Source organism: Phyllostomus hastatus, unplaced genomic scaffold (assembly GCF_019186645.2).
Source record: "Phyllostomus hastatus isolate PE091 unplaced genomic scaffold, TTU_PhHast_1.1 phas_contig_17, whole genome shotgun sequence".
NCBI lineage: Eukaryota > Metazoa > Chordata > Mammalia > Chiroptera > Phyllostomidae > Phyllostomus > Phyllostomus hastatus.
This window is the reverse complement of record NW_025333664.1, coordinates 24,828,604-24,845,933: the sequence shown is the minus strand read 5'-3', so window position 1 is coordinate 24,845,933 and position 17,330 is coordinate 24,828,604. Positions and strand designations below refer to the sequence as shown.

The 17,330-nt window shown below is 41.3% G+C and overlaps 1 non-coding gene across 1 annotated transcript; it reads left to right on the top strand.

Moving 5' to 3' along the window:
• The first annotated feature begins 15,160 nt into the window (after positions 1-15,160).
• Positions 15,161-15,324, top strand: LOC123815417. The gene has a single exon (XR_006785083.1). It is a non-coding gene; the product is annotated as a U1 spliceosomal RNA (small nuclear RNA).
• Positions 15,325-17,330: the final 2,006 nt, after the last annotated feature.

The window sequence follows — 17,330 nt, the reverse complement described above, 5'->3', positions numbered from 1 at the left end:
TCAGGGCACATGCCTGGGTTGCAGGCCATGGTCCCCAGCAACCACACATTAATGTTTCTTTCTCTCTCTCTCTCTCTCTCTCTCTCTCTCTCTTTCTCCCTCCCTTCTCTCTCTAAAAATAAATAAATAAAATCTTTTAAAAAAATACCTATTCATTCCAAAGAGTTGTTATGAATATTAAATAAGACCATTAACATATATGGACTTGACAACTTATAAATAATAAAAATCTATTCAAATCGGCTTGGTGTAAGCAAATAGAAAATTTATATGCTTACATAACAGAAGACTCCAATGGTATGACTTATCTAGGTACCAGGAAGCTCAGAAAATACCATCGCGACTCAGTCTTCTCCAATTTCTGCTCCTTTCAGCAGCAAGATGGCTGCCAGCAACCCGAGTCTTCATTTCTTTCAGCTGTCCCAGCAAAAATTCAAAATTATATCAAATTAGCTCTTATTGGGTCACATAGCATTGTTCGGGCCTGAATCACACGCCCAGCCCCAGCATTGATCCCATCCAAACCACAGGGATGGAGACTGAAGAAGGGTGATGTCAGAACGCTGTTTACAATTAGAAGGTGAATGGACCCAGAGCTCTGTGCCAAGCACACAGTAAGTTCACACCTTGCCCCCCAAAAGAAATACATATATATATATATATATATATATATATATATATGCCATTGTTGAAGACTTTCATCAGGTCTCTGGAATGCATAGTGTCCTTTGAACATCCTTCCGTGTTGAGGGAATTTGCTATGTCACACATCTTGCATCCCTGCTACAAAGCCAGAAACTCCCTTTCCCAGTCTCCTTTGCAGGTGGGCCCTGGCATCATCCAGGCCTGAAGACAGAGGAACCACTGAGGATTTTTATGTGGAAGTAAGCAATATGAGGAGAAAGGTGCCACCCAGAATCCATTCCGGAGGATGGTGGCAAGGATGGTTTTAGGGACAACAGTGGCAGAGGGTCTAGAGTACTTGCCGGAATACATTTCAGTTGTCTGTTGCTGCCCAACAAACCATCCTCAAAACTTAGTAGCTTAAAACAATGATTTCTTATTTCCCATGACTCTTTGTGGTGACTGGGCTCAGCTAGACAGTTCTGCTGCTGCATTTGAGATCACTAGGGACATCAGCTGGAAGCTGGGCTGGGCCTGGAACAATATAAATGGCTTCTCTCTCCATGTGACCTCTCCAGCAGGATAGTCTAGGCTTCCTTATTATAACACAGCAGCCTGGCCTCTCAGAGGGTAAAAATGGAAGCTGTGGAACATCTGAAGACCTGGGCCCAGAACTGCCAATTCATGATTTCTGCCACATTCTATTGGCTACAGAAAGTCGAAAAGCCAGCACGGATTCAAGGAGAGGGTAAACTGACCCCACCCCTTTCTAGGAAGAGTGGAATGGTACATGAGTTTGCTAGGGCTGCTACGACAAAGCCCTGTCCCGAGGTACTGGATGTGAGGACTCTAACGTATCTCCAACACATCCGACCTGTCTGTGAGGGTGGAACCTGATTCAACCCATGAAAGGACGCGCATACAGGAACAGAAGGACTCCTCTACAATCATCTTTGCAGAGAATGCACCACAGAGCACAAACTCCAAATAATACCTCTCTCTTAATTTTAAGAACAGATTTCTGGGATAGGCAGTTTCAACAAGGGCCTGGAATTTAAACACTTCTTACAAATCACCAGCGTCAGCAGCCTCGGGTCTAACCTGTTTTCCTGTTGCCTCAAGGTGGCCTGAGGAGCCTTGTTGGTACAGAATATATTAGAGCTAAAACAATTCTGCATTGTTTACTCCCAGAACAGCAAGGGGGAAAAGGTCAGGCTTGGGCACCTGATCAGTTGTGAGGCCTTGAGCAAGTTTGGCCTGTTCCCTTCTGCCATCCTTAAAATGAACATAAAGATAAGGGTCTGTCTGTCTCTCGGGGTTGTGGTAAGGATTAAAAGGAATGAAGGGTGTGAAAAGCAATGTCTAAGCCATCAGGACCCTCTAGATGCCAGTAATTATTAGCATCAGTCTCAGCCACATTGATACAGCTGACTTAGACCCTTTTGTGTCAAAACATTAGTAAAGCACTGATCCGTCAGCATAGAGCACTGCACGGTTTAGGAAGCACTTCTGCATCCCCATCACAGGGAGCAGGTTGCCCTGGGCTATGAGGGCAGAGTAACAAAGAAGGTTGTTTTTTGGATTTTTTTAAGGTTCTATTTATTACATTTTAAAGAGAGGGGAAGGGAGGGAGAAAGAGAGGAGAGAAATATTACTGTGTGGTTGCCTCTTATGCACCCCCTACTGAGGACCTGGCCCAAAACCCAGGCATATTCCCTGACTGGGAATTGAACTGGCAACCCTTTGGTTTGTGGGCCAGCACTCAATCCACTGAGCCACACCAGCCCAGGGTAACAGATAAGGGCTTTAAAAAGTGTTAGTTATAGTCATGTTGGCTGCTGTAATGAAGAGACCCAAGAATACAGTGGTTCAAACACAATACATATTCGTATCTTGCTCACATAATAAAGAGACATTCCTACTGCGTGATGGCTTTCCTCTGCATTCAGCAATCTGGGTTCATTCCAACCTCTGCCTCCAGCAATCGCTAGCGGCAACAAAGCCATCAACAGAGGAAAGCCTTACCTTGAAAAAAGACATGACTTTTACTCACACACCATTGACCAAAACCAGTCACATAGTCACACTTTACTACAAGGAAAGCTGGGAAATGAATTTGAGCTGCGTGCCCAGGAAGGTGGGGGGAGGGGGTGTGATCTGGGGACAACAGGCAGCAGTGTCTGCCATTGGGAATTTATTAGGTTCTAGAAGGAAGGGGTCACATGTGCCCAAGGAAGTGGTTTTTCCTGGCTGGAGGATGTAATTTCTCTATTTGACTGATAAAGAAACGTAAATGAAGAGCGTCTTTGCTCACCCAGAATTTTTATAAGTTATGTCAAGTCCATCTGATTGGGAAAAGTTAGAAAACAAGAGAATACATGACTCAAAACCAGACCTGCATGGCCATGCAGTAAATAAAGATTAAATCTGAATCCAAGGCCTCACTGTATACTTCTCTTGTCCTCTCCACACATCCTGACTGGGGTCCTTAGGTTTCTCCACCAGGACAGGACGCCCTGATCTTCAACCAGCATCCTTGGTTACTGTATGGCTGTCCTGATGGAACAATGATGTATTGATGAAAAGATGCTAATGGACACAGACAAAGGATACAAGTTCCATTACTGTGGCAGGGTTCCAAATTCTCACACCCAGGAGTGGAAGATACTACAGCAGACTCTGATGGACAGAGACGCCAGCACCTGTGGCCTACAGGTCCCCACTGAAGGAGGCCAGGCCCTGCTGAGACCACCCCATCAAGATGAGGCTCCTGACAGGTCCACTAAAGCAGGGCTTCTCAGAATGTACATGAAGCACCTGGGGACCTTGATAAAATGCAGGTCCTGATTCCACGGGTCTGGGGTGGGGCCTGAGATTCTACATTTCTAATAAACTCCCAGGGGAGACTGATACCTCTCGTCCTCAGGCCAGGCTTTGAGTAGCAAAGCTCCAAAGCAATGGTATCAACATCAGCTGCACATTGGAACAACCTGAGAAGCTTTAAAAGCACTTCTGCCTGGTATCATCCACCAAGGTTCTGAGGGATCTCGGATGCTACTTGGGCCTCCTGGTTATTCCAGGGTGTAGCCACAGCTCTGAAAGTGCCTTTTGCTGTTTTTGGGGATTTGGACCCTCCTGCCTGCTCCCCACTTTCCCAGATGCTCTGACTCTCTCTGCCTGCTCAGCCTTTATTTTACTGAGTAAGGGAGTTTGCTTTTTTTTTTCTAAAATAATCATCATTTTGTGAAAGAAGAGACAATTAAATACATATCAAAAAGGCAAATAGAAGGCAAGAATGGAGTCCTTTAAATTGAGCAAATGTGACCTTTGAAAAATCTCACTCTTGTTCTTCCTTTCCTCTTTCACTGGTCCCTGGTGCAAACATCCCTGGAAAGCTGGCCATCGAGATAAGCAAGGCTTAACTAATCCACAACTGGGTATAAATAGGTGGGAAATGTTTGCCTTTTAAAAAGGATAATTTGCTCTGGCTGGTATAGCTAAGTGGATTGAGTGCTGGCCTGTGAACCAAAGGGTCACTGGTTTGATTCCCAAGCAGGGCACATGCCTGGGTTGCAGGCCAGGTCCCAAATAGGGGGCACATGAGAGGCAACTACACACTGATGTTTCCCTCCCTCTCTTTCTCCTTCCCTTCCCCTGTCTAAAAATAAAAAATAATAAAATAAAAAGCATAATTTATTACCTGCTTTACATCAAAACAAAGACAGAAACATGGAGAAAACCTTAAAGTTTATGTGAGTTTTTGAGGTGAAATCCCAGACTTCAAAGTAATTCAGGGTTTGCTGCAATGGCCTCAGGTTGGGGGTGGGGGTTGACCTTCGGAGGGCTTAGAAGGGTTGCCAGATTTAATAAATAAAAAATGCAGGACACCCAGTTCAATCTGAATTTCAGACAATGAATAATTTCCTGGTGCAAGCATGGGTGCCTGTGATTCAGCCATGAATGGCAGAGCTGCCCCCACCAAGCCCTGGTCTCCCTGGCTCTTCACACCCCAGCTGGTGTGCGGTCAGGCCATGCGGCAAACCATGGCAAGTTCAAGATGACCACAGCAATTATGAGAACCCCCTCGAACCATCAGAGGGCATCCACCTAGACTTTCAGCTTATGTAGGTTTTCTGTATTCTTGGTCTGCTTTTGTTTTTTAAGATTTTATTTATTTATTTTTAGAGAGAGGGGAAGGAAGAGAGAAAGAGGGGGAGAGAAACATCAATGTGAGAAACATAGATCGGTTGCCCGACTTGGGGCTGAACCTGAAACCCAGGCACGTGCCCTGACCAGGAATTGAACCAGCAACCTTTCGATTTGCAGGGTGACACCCTACCAACTGAGTCACACCAGTCGGGGCCCTTGGTCTCTTGATTGTCAGTCTTTGCCCTCTTGGGCCCTTAAGCTCTGAGTTTAGAAGTCAGGTCCTAGTCAAGAGCACCATTTTCTCAGCCTTGGTTCTTCACCTCTGCTGAAGTATCCATCAACACCACCATCTGTTCCCCCACAGATTCTGGCCTTGCTCACACCACTTTGCCCACTCATACTACCAACCCCTGGAAATCTCGTCAATCTCCAGCCCAGCTCTGAACAGCAGCAACTGCACAAAATTTGGGAAAACCAAGTAAAAGCAACTGAGAAGTGTCTCAGAACACATAAATTAAAGAGGGAGGAGCCCAGCACTGAGAGGCGGAGCAGAAAGAGGATGTGGTGAAGGGTAACCGATTCCACAAGCCCTTTGCTTACTCTGTGGTCCTAACTCCCTTATGTAGAAAAGGGAACTCTGAGCAGAATGCCTTCTAAAATTTTGTCCCCAGATACTGCACTTCTCACTTCTGAGACCCCCCCATCCTCCGAGGAGCTATGCTCTGTGCACTCGTCTTCAGTCAGGGGATCTTCCCTGAGTCACTGCTAAGTATGCTGGGCCATCAACGTCAGCAGCAGAAGAGGTGACCTCACCCCAGCATCCTAGACAACAGAGCAGGGCAGCCCAGGACCTGTGGATTCTGTGGGGCAGACTGACCTGGTCATGGCTCAGTGTGTGTGCCTGTGTGTCAGCATCCTGGTCCCCACCCCACCTCGGGAGGCTGTGGTGGACAGCGTCACTGACCACAACCTGCTGTGTCAGCAATAAGTAAACAGGATGAGTTAACTGCTGCCTCCATAAGCAGATGCCAGTCGCCACCTAAACAGGAAAGTAAATGCTTGACCCATGAGGAGGCTGGGGGGTGCCTCACTACTTTCTGTGATGTAGGAGAGAGGGGAGGAGACAAATAGAGAAAAACAGAGATGCGCAGAGAGAGGCCATGAAGGAGACAAAAAAGAAAGCCAGAGCTGGCAACTCAGACAATACTGAAACCAAAGCCTTGGGCTGCTGTGTTTCCACCATTGTTCTACGTCCCAAAGGTGGCCCACTGGTGCCCCTCCTTGCCAAGCTCCCCTGCCTCAGGCCAGCCTCCCCACATTTGGCCTCCTGGCTCTCCTCCTACGGCTCCTCCTGGCTCTCTCCCCACCCTCCTGCAGATCCTGCTCAGGCTACAGCTTACCCTAGAAATCCTCAAGGATGAAACTTCCTTTGGCATAGAAAACTTCCAGTGTGTCTCAAGGTACATATATTCCCAGAGGACTCATCTTCTCTCCTGCCAGGCCACTATTGGGTCTACTCACATTGTAATATACACAATTTCTCCCATTTTCAAAAAAGGACACTGAGCCCTGTGTGGGTTCACCCAAGGCCACCAGCAAATGAAGAACAAACTTAGCTTTCTGCCTGCTAGCCTTTCAGCTCCGTCCTCTTTTCTGGTCCACTTATCGCTGATCTTTCTTGGCCTACCTCCCCAAGTTTTCGTGGCAATGAATGGGGATGAGCACCCAGGGCCGATGACTCAGGTAGGGGGAGGCTGGAGCTGCCAACTTCCTGGGAGGAGCTCTTATCCCTTAAACAGACCGTCTGAGTCACTGGGAGATCCTGGAGGTTGGGAGAGGCTGACTCATCCTCCTCTTTATTTCAATTCAGGAGAACAGTCCTCACACGTAACAGAATGACCAGTTCAACCTTGTTCCCCCACGCACTTGAAAACTGGAAGTGAGCCGTGTGGAAAGATGGAGAGGCCTCAGGAAGGGTCTTTGTGACAACCCTGGAAAACATGGCCCCAGAAGGCAAGGAAAGTGCAGGGTCCTCTCACAACACTGTGGACAGGAGCTATGATCAAGACACAGGAAACTCAATATTCAAATTCAAACTCAGGGGAGAGAAGTATATTTGAAAGGTGGTGTTTGCCTTGCAAAATAATCTTTCATTAGAAAGCTTAAAGTTCCTTTAAGTGGCATTCCACTCTGGGCAGTCTCCAGGGTTTGCTTATAGATTCTGTCGCTAGTCAAGAGAGAGGACACTCCCAGAGCTCATAGCACTAGGAACTTCTGCCCCTCAGAATGGTACCTGTTGGCACCTGCAACTTACAGACCATATCATTCCCGATGTCTCTGGTTCTGTCACTGTAGTTCAGAGCCTCACAAACTTTTCAAATCACCTGGAGAGCTTGTGAAAAACACAAACGGATGGGTCCCACCCAAGAGTTTCTGATTCAATAGGTTTAGGGTGGTAAACTGATCATTTGCATTTTGAACAAGTTCCCAGGTGAATCTCATACCACTGGTCCTTGAACCACACTTTAGAATCACAGTTGACTTAGTCCCACCTGCCTGTGCCCGCTGCGAGGTAAAGTCACTCAACCTTGTCACTGGCCTCTTTTTACATCCAGGGCCACAGAGCTCAACACACCCACTGCATTTCCTGTGGGTGTAGCCTTTCCCACTCTTTGTTGTGACTTGTTTGCAGCTCCTTCTCTGTCCCCAGACCTCTGACACCCCCTCTGGTGCCCAGCTCAGCTGGTGAGGAAACAAAAGCTGTCTTTCACACTCCTCACTGAGGAAACAGATGCTGTTAGCTTCTCACCACCAAATCTTCAGGCCCACCGGCCTGGGGCCCACTCTCTCTCCCTGTCCTCCTTGGATGGAGGAGGTGTCCTGCTCCCGTCCAAGGTGCTCACGCCACTTGTGTCTCTCTCCTTCAGCTCTTCTTTCTCTCCTATTTCTGCCCTCGCTCCCTCTCTTATGGGAACAGTGGACCATTCCCACAAGCATACAAACTTTTGGTATTTCTTGTCAAACGAAAAAGGCTGTCCTAGACCTCTTTATCTGCCTCCCACTACCACCCCATTCCTCATCTAATATTCACCCAAAAACTTCTCCAAAGTATGTGGATAGTTCCCATCACCGCTTCCCCACCCACCCCAGTCTGCCTTTCTTCCTTAGCACGCTGCTAAAACACTAACAGCTCTCTTGCTGCCAAACCCAGCGGTGCTCTCCTCAGTCAGTCTCTCAGAAAGAGTCTACACTGCTCACCACTGCCTCCTGCCGAGAAGGCTTTCTCTTGTGAGCTTCCTCTGCCCCACCTCTCCTGGTTCACCCCCTACCTCACTGGATGTGCCTTGTCTGAGTGCTGGAAGTCCCTGGTCTTGAAACCCACCACCTCCCCTTCCCCAGACTCTCTCTGGCCTCTTGGCTCCAACATGGTGTCTGCTAACGCTGCATCTACGGCCCATGACCACCTCCCTGAGTTTGGATTTTTATCCAACTGCCTTTGAGCACCTCAAACTCAACATGCCCAAAATAAGACTTTTGATTTCCCCTGCCCAGCTTGTGTGTGTGTGTGTGTGTGTGTGTGTGTGTGTGTGTGAAAATATACTTAACAGATATTTATCATTTTAACCACGTTTAATGTACAGTTCACAATGACATTAAGTACATTCACAGTGGTGGGCAACCAATCAATTACCACTATGCATTTCCAGAACTTTGTCATCACCCCCAACTGAAATGCTGTACCCATTCAATAAAAACCCCTGTGCCCTCACCCCAGCCCTCAGCCCCCGGTAACCACTGTTGTGCTTTTTGTCTTTATGAACTTCACTGTTGTAGGTGCCTCATATAACTAGAATCATGTGGTATTTGTCCTTTTGTGTCTGCCTACCCCAATTTTTCCTCCCTCAAGTTCCACTGTCCTCCAGTTGCCCAAGAATACTCCCTAGCAAATAAGTTTCCGAGGTATTTTTTCTTCAATTTTATTTTTTCAGTTATTTCTGCTTTGTTGTTTAAAAATTTATGTAAATGTGGAAAATAAAGTAGCCAAAAAAAAGATAACACCGTGTTCCTACTTCTCAGATTTAATCAAGGTTAATATTTTATGTCAGTGGCTTTATCATTTTAAATACAAGAAATAAATCATTAATTCAAGTTGCCATCCCCTTTTAATCCCTGTCACCAGAGACAACATTATCTCAATTAAATATTTATCACCTAGCCAATTTTATAGTATACACCTATATTACATATCATCTAATCAGAGAGACACATCAGTTGTAAAATGCACTATTATTTTAAGCTCCATTTAAAAATAAAAACTTGACCAATTAAACTGTGGCACAATACTTTCTAATCTTAGATCTTATTTAATGCTTATTGAAAGAACTCCTTTAGACTTATTTAGACATATATATTGTCATACTATATGTCATCAAATCTAAAATTCCATCTATTTTAAGATGCATCCTACTCAGAGAATTTTTTCAAGTGTGTCTTAGACTCAATGAGTTATGACTTAACACTTGTGTGCATACATAAGGAAATTTCAAGCAAAACAAAATTGGTTGAGTATTACCAAACTTCTCATCTAAAGTTCAACTCCTCTGCATAACTGTTTACATTAATAATCTTTTTAATACAGTTTCATGTTTACAGAAAAATTTGATAAAAATGTACAGAGTTCTTACGTACTCTCTCACCCTCCCTTTCAATTTTCCCAATTTTTAACTTCTTGTATTATTGTAGTACACTTGTTATAATTGATGAGCCAATATTATGTCAATATTTTTTAAAGATTTTATTTATTTAGCATTTTTAGACAGAGGGAAAGGGAGGGAGAAAGAGAGGGAGAGAAACATCAATGTGTGGTTACCTCACACACCCCCGACCAGTGACCTGGCCTCCAACCCAGGCATGTGCCCTGACTTGGAATTGAACCACCGACCTTTTGGTTTGCAGGCCGGCACTCAGTCCACTGAGCCACACCAGCCAGTCAATATTTTTTTTATTTCAGTTTCCATTTATTTTTATAGCATTTTCATTTTTATCATATTTTTAATCTTAAATTTAAATTTCTTATTTTTCAATTACAGTTGACATACAATATTATATTAGTTTCAGGTGTACAATGCAGTGATTAGACATTATGTAACTTACTAAATTATTATCCTGATAAATCTCATACCCACCTGACACCATGCTTAGTTATCAGAATGTAACTGACTACATCCCCTATGCTGTACTTTACACCCCAGGATTATTCTGTAATAACCAACTTGTATTTCTTAATCCATGAAACTTTTTCACCCAACTCTCCAACACCATTCTCCCATCAGGCAACTGTCAAAGTGTTCTTTATGTCTATGAGTCTGTTTCTGTTCTGCTTGTTTATTTATTTTGTTTTTTAGATTCAGTGTTGATAGATATATTATTTATTGCCATTTTATTGTTCATATTTTTTATATTTCTTCTTCTTCTTAAAAAAGACTCTGACATTCTATATAATACTGGTTTGGTGGTCATGAACTCCTGTAGCTCTTTCTTGTCTGAGGAGCACTTTATCTGCCCTTCCATTCTAAATGACAGCTTTTCTGGGTAGTGTAATCTTGGATGTAGGTCCTTGCTTTTCGCCACTTTTAATATGTCTTGCCAATACCTTCTGGCCTGCAAAGTTTCTATTAAGAAATCATCTGACAGCCTTGGGAGAGCTCCCTTGCAGGTAACGAACTGCTTTTCTCTTACTGATTTTAAGATTTTCTCTTTAACTTTAGGCATTTTAATTATGAAATGTCTTGGTGCAGGCCTCTTTGTGTTCAACTTGTTTGGGACTCTCTGTGCTTCCTGGGCTTACATTGCTATTTCCTTTACTGGGTTAAGGAAGTTTTCTGTCATTATTTTTTCGAATAGGTTTTCAATCTCCTGCTCTCTCTCTTCTCACCCCCATGATGTGAATGTTGGTACCCCTGAAGTTGTCCCAGAGGCTCCTAGCACCCTCCTAGTTCTTTTGGATTCTTTTCTTCTTTTTGCTGTTCTGTCTGCGTGTTTTTTGCTTGATTATATTCCAAATCACTAATTTGAATCTCAGCTTCACCTACTCTTCTGTTGATGTCCTGTAAATTATTCTCCATTTCAGTTAGTGTATCCTTCATTTCTGACAGTCTTTTTTTATGGTTTCTATGTCCTTTCTTATGCTGTTGAAATTCTAAGTTCATCTACTCTTCCCCTAAGTTTATTGAACATCCTTTTAACAAGCATTCTGAACTCTGCATCTAGTAGATTGCTTGTCTCCCCTTCATTTGCTTTTTCCCATTAAAACTTGAATTTTTATTAATAATATATTTTCAGATGTCCCCATATCAGCACACACAGAGCTATCACATTATTTTAACAGTTGCATAATAGTTCATTACACAGTATACTGTAAGTATTTAACCAATCTCCTTACTGATTCATATTTAAGTTGTTTTTAGTTTATGTGACTATATCTGTAAAGATGTGGCAGTTTAACAGCTTGTGAAAAAATGACTACATATTTTGTTGGGTATTGCCTAATTTATTAAATCAATTTTATCTTCCACCAACATTTGAGAGTTACACTTTTGTTTAGTTCTTTTTCTGAAGTTTTTTTTGGTTCTTTCATTCAGGACATGTTTCTTTGCTTCCTCATCTTGGCAGCCTCCCTGTGTTTATTTCTGTGTATTAGGTAGAGCTGCTATATCTCCCAGGCTTCGCAGAGTAGCCTAATATAGTAGGTATCCTGTTGGGTTCAGTGGCACAGCCTTCCTATTCTCCTGAGCTGGTCACTCCAGGTGTGACCCACCTTCCCACCCCCATGGGCTGTATACACCCTACTGTTATATATAGTTGAGCATTGATTGCTGTTGGGAAGTGTCTGTTCAAATCCTTTGTCCATTTTTACTGGTTTCTTTGTTTTATCATTGAATTAAAACTTCTTATTATACCCCACCTGTTTAAACAGAGGAGCCTTGAAATGATTTCATTATGTGTTGCCTTTCAGCCATATTTTTGTCTGTGGTTTTTATCACGTATTTCAAAATAGACATAGTCTTTCTGATGACAGCCAATACCCTGGCATTGAAATTACTTTTTTCTCAACCCCCTAAAGCATTTGGTAACACTGGTTTTATTTTCCACTTTAGAAGCTCCTAAGAACTGGGCAAATGGCAGAGCCATAACAAAGGAGTGTTGTCTAGGGCTAGGAAATAAATGCAATGGAAAAATACATGAAAATATTGTTTTCAATGGAAAGATGTTTTAGTTGGGTATAGAAGCCTATGAGTTTTTTTCCAACAAAATGAAAATATCATTCCGCTTTCTTCTCACTGCCGTTGTCATCTAGCTAAATGTAATCTTTCTTTTTTTTTTCCTCCAGCTGCTCTTAAGATTGTTCTCCATGTCTTTGGTCCTCTGTAGTTTCACTATAATGTATTTAGGTACAGATTTCTTTTTAGGTAGATTGTTTGGAATTGAGCTTCCATAATCCATAAACTGGCATCTTTCAATAGTTTCAGAAACTTTTCAGCTATTCTTTCTTGAAATATTGCCTCTGTGCCTATCTTTTCTCTTGTTCTTCAGTTTCTGGAACTTTGATTAAATATATAATAGAACTTCTTGCTGTGTTCTCTCTGCCTCTAGCCCTCTAATCTGTGTTTTCCTTCTTTTTGTCTCTTGAGCTTATTGTCTCATTGTTCAAATGAATGCCCACAAAAGACATCAAGACAATTGTCCTAGGTGGATTGGTTGCCCATGGTTCTTGCACAACTATTCTATGTGTTCTTCAGCGAATCCTCCACTGACCCAGCTGGCATCCGTACATTGTATTATACAGCCACAGTAACTTCTTTGAGGAAAATGTCATTCTCAGAAATTGCTTTGTAATTGAAAATTAGGGTGACCTGGGTTTACTTGGAACAATCCCTGCTATCCTTACACAGATATCCATGGCTCCCTCTTTCACCCCCGTAAGTATTCTGTTTTAGAAATTAAACTGTATAAAGAGCAGCTACACATAACATAACAGGGATTTGCTTCCTTTGGTAACATGTTTACTATATTAACTTATTTAGTGTTTTTAGAATTGACAGTACAATTTTTAGGCATTGAAAGAATACCTAATGATTTTGTCATCATTCTCTGTTTGCCTAAACGTATGGTTTTATTTTTTCCCCAATATAATTACAACACTAGAAATGAAACTGTTCCTATTCCAAGTCAGTGGAAAGTTTCTGGGAAACCAATTTTCAAAGCTTCAGCAATGGTTCCCATGTGACACATCAGTTACACCAGCTTCTCAATGTTTTAAAATACCTTTCATCCAATTTAAGGGGCTTGGAGATTTCTTCAGCTTTTAGTTATATCACTTGGTGAGTGGCAGGCTAGCTTTTTAGCCATAACACAGCTTCAACTCTTTATGGGGTTTTTAAATTTTATTTCCTAAAATCTCTGCTATTTGTGCTGTAAAACAAATTAAAAAAAGAATTACAGTAATTCCTTCAACACTACCTAGCTTCTTTGCTTTGCTGTTCTTTTTCAATACATAGAATACACACAACCTTCATTTCAATGCTGAATTAATGTAATAGTGTCAGATAATTTAAAGTGGTCATTAAATTCCACACATGATGTCCCCACATCACTCAAATGAAATGATGACAGTATTATAACTATAACCAAGTTCATCCAGGCTCCAGCAATGACAACTTCATCGTGACCTTCATCTGGCTAAAGCAATCATAAGGTACCTTCACTTATGAAACGTATTCCAATAAAAAATGTGAAAATGTGAAAAAATAAATATAAAAAATAAAATGTGAAAAAATGTGCATCTTAAAATTGATGAAATATAGTAAAAACAAAATTTGATAGCATTATGAGAAGAAATTGACAGATCCATGACCTTCGCATAAATTTTCAACAAGCATCTTTCAATAATGGAGAAACAAAGTAGACTAAACATTTTTAAGGAGTATAGATGATTTGAACAACAGTATTAGTAAGTTTGGTCTAAAAGATATATATAGACCAGCCAAATCACAACAGCAATAACAACAAAATTGGGGTGGGAGGGGAGACAGAGACAGAGAGACACACACATACACAAAGACAGAGACAGAGAGAAAAAGGTGTCCAGAAACAAGAACAAGAGGTTAGTAACTGTTAAAGCTGGTAATGGATATATGAAGGTTCATTCGATGTTTAAAAATGTCCATCATACAAAGTAAAAAAAAATGGATGGGCTGGGTTCTTCTGGCTGCTGTGTGGCGAATACCCTGAGGAGGGCAAGGATGAAAACAGAGAGACCAGTGAGACTGCTAAAATGACCGAGGTGTGAAAGACTGGCTAAAAGTCATGTTCATTATGATGTGCTTATAGTGAGTGGCCTCAACAACTACTCATTGACTACAGGCCACATTAACTTTGTAAGTATCTTGTAATTACAATAGTAAAACCTACATGTGAATGGTCAGTCTTCAGAATTTGGCAATAATTTGAGGTTTATGCATAAAGTGGGTGATTAGACAAGTCAGGTTCTCAAACATTTTTACCCCAACTATGGCAACCTCAAGAGGTCCCGTAATAAGCCTTGTCTTCTGGTAGTCACACCCCGTAGAGTCTTTTCCAACATTATATTAATGTTGGTCTGTATCACCAGCCAAATATGGCAGAAGTGATGGCATGTGATTTCTGAAGCTAGGTCATAAAAGACATTGCCATTCCTGCCTTGTTCTCTTGGGTTGCTTCCTTTGGGGAAAGCCAGCAACCATATTGCAAGGACACTCAAGTGACCCTATAGAGAGGTCGACACAGTAAAGAACTGAGGACGTCAACTGATAGCCAGCACCAACTTTCTAGCCGTGTGAGTGAGACATCTCGGAAACAGACCCCCCAGTCCCAGTACAGCTTTCAGATGACTACAGCAGCCCTGGCTGGCATCTTGACTGCAGCCTGGTGAGAGACCCTGAACTGGAACAATCTAGCTAAGCTTCTCTTGATGACCCTCAGAAATGGCGAAATAACAAATGTTTGTCATGTTAAGTAAATTTTGAAGTAATTGTTATGCAGCAATAAATAACTAATACACCAGCTCACAGTAAGAAATAAATAGTATATCATGACCCAACACACACACATACACATGTATGTAGAAATATAGTAAATTTCATGAAAATGAAAAAATGCAAAGAGAGATGCCTGAAATTATGCTTACCATGAAATGAGGCAAAATAAAATTTAACTTAAAAATTATCCTTTTCTAACTGGAAAAAAAACAATAATAAATAGAAGGCATATATAGAACCTTGCACTCAGCAAGGGGAAAAAATTATTCTTCTCAAATACTTACATAATATTTACAAAAATTGACTATAGGATACTTACCTGGTAAGGGAGATATCATGATCATGAAGGTAGTTTTCCCAGAGCGAGGCTGATCCATTGCAATCCAGTTATGTTGACCCCTGTGATTTCCCCAAATGTGGAAAACTCAACTGCATAATTTGTGGTAGTGGGGGACTATGTTTGAGCTCTTCCCTGAGAGGGGAAAATTTGACCATAGAATAAGGGAGCTGAGAGAAGCTGGATAAGGCAGAGGAGTGGGTTCAGCAAGGATGTGTTCTCAGCTGGAGGACGTGTTCTTTGCCATTCACAACTCATGGCAAAGAATGGGTATCATTAATTTTCTCTTAATATAAAGCAGTTAACTTATAAATACCTTTTTGATTAGTTAACAAAAAGGTAACTAAAAAACTCACATTTATACATTACTTAAACATATTTCTAAATTAGTTACAGATAATAAATGTATATAAAATCATGAAATACTACAAATATGAAGTAATAAAAATACAATATATTAATGAGTGTAGTAGCTGGTTTTGGTGCCCCAACCATTTCCCTTTCTTTAACCACAGTTTTTTAACAGGTCAGTGTGTGCATCCCCAGCTTCTATGAGTGCCGCCTGCTAGCAGCTCATGGCTGCCCTTTTCCAGAGACCTGCCTTCAGTTCACAGGAGCCATCAGACCTGGAATATTATGCCCCAACCCATCGGTATAGACCGCCCCCACTCCATGGCAGTCTATAGCCAATATATGACTCAAGTAGGGGTGCCAAAGTCCAGCCCACTTGCCTCAAGGTGGGAACGATTCTACAGCCAGTGATGCTTCAGAGCTCCCACGGATCAGGCCCAAGTAGCCTCCAGCTGAGAACACATCCTTGCTGAACCCATTCCTCTACCTTATTCTGAGAGCCCTCTCTCAATAAATCATATACACAAGAATCCCCATTTTAGCCTTTACTTCCAGGAAACATGATATAAGAGTGACAGGTGGCCATAAATGATAATAACAGAAAAGAAGAAAGGCCAGAAAGGATTGGCTTTCATGTCTAATCAGCCAACATTAGACATAAAGAAAAGAATAATAGAATAAACCCAAAGAAATATAAGAAATTAAATAAAATGTATAAATTAAGTACATATACTATATATAAGAAAGAAGACATAACTTAGCAATATAAAAATGAAAAAAGATGCATAATGATAGAAAAAAACAGAAATTTAACTTACACACAATGATAAAGTATAAACAAATTCATGCTACTAAACCTAAAAACATAGATGAAATGGGTAACTTCCTGAAAAATATATCTATCCAAAACTGACTCAAGAAGAAATAGAAAAGCTAAATAATTTTGTAACCATTTGAGGAATTTAATCAAAAGTTTAAAAGTCTATGTTTTAAAAATAGTTTTGTGGATAGTTTCTTCAAAGCCTTCAAGAACAGATCATTCCAATCTCATGCAAATTGTTGCAGAAAATAGGAAGAGAACACGACCAATTCACTTAATGAGATTAGAAATACCTTGATACTCAAATCAAACAAGAACAAAAGGAGAAACAAATATCTCAGAGCAATATCACTTACAAACAGATATAAAAAATCAAAGCAAAATTGTAGAAACTGTATCAAGCAATTTATTTAAAGCAACAATAAGTCATATGCTAGTTGGATTTATGTCTAGAATCAGAAATGGTTCAACATTAAATATATTAAGTGTCCACTTCATTTTTAATTTTAGGATTTTATTTATTTATTTTTAGAGAGAGGGGAAAGGAGGAAGAAATGGAGAGAAACATTGCTGTGCAAGTTATACATCAATGGGTTGCCTCTCACACACTCCCAATGGAGGGCCTGGCGTGCAACCCAGGCATGTGCCCTGACTGGAAATTGAACTGGTGACCTCTTGGTTCATAGTCCAGTGCTCAATTCACTGAGCCACACCAGCCAGGGCCTCATTATTAATTTCAAAGTATACAAGATTGTGTTAATTTTAAAATAATTTTTAAAAAATCAAACTTATTGTAAACAAAACTTCTTAGGTATCTAGAAATAGGCTGGAACTTTCCAAACCTATAAAAGGCATCCACCAAAACTCTTTAAAAATCATATTTAATGGAGCAACATTAAATGTTTATCCTTAAATTCTAGAATAAGGAAAGGAAATCCAGTGTCACTGCTTCTATTCACCTTGTACTGAAAGT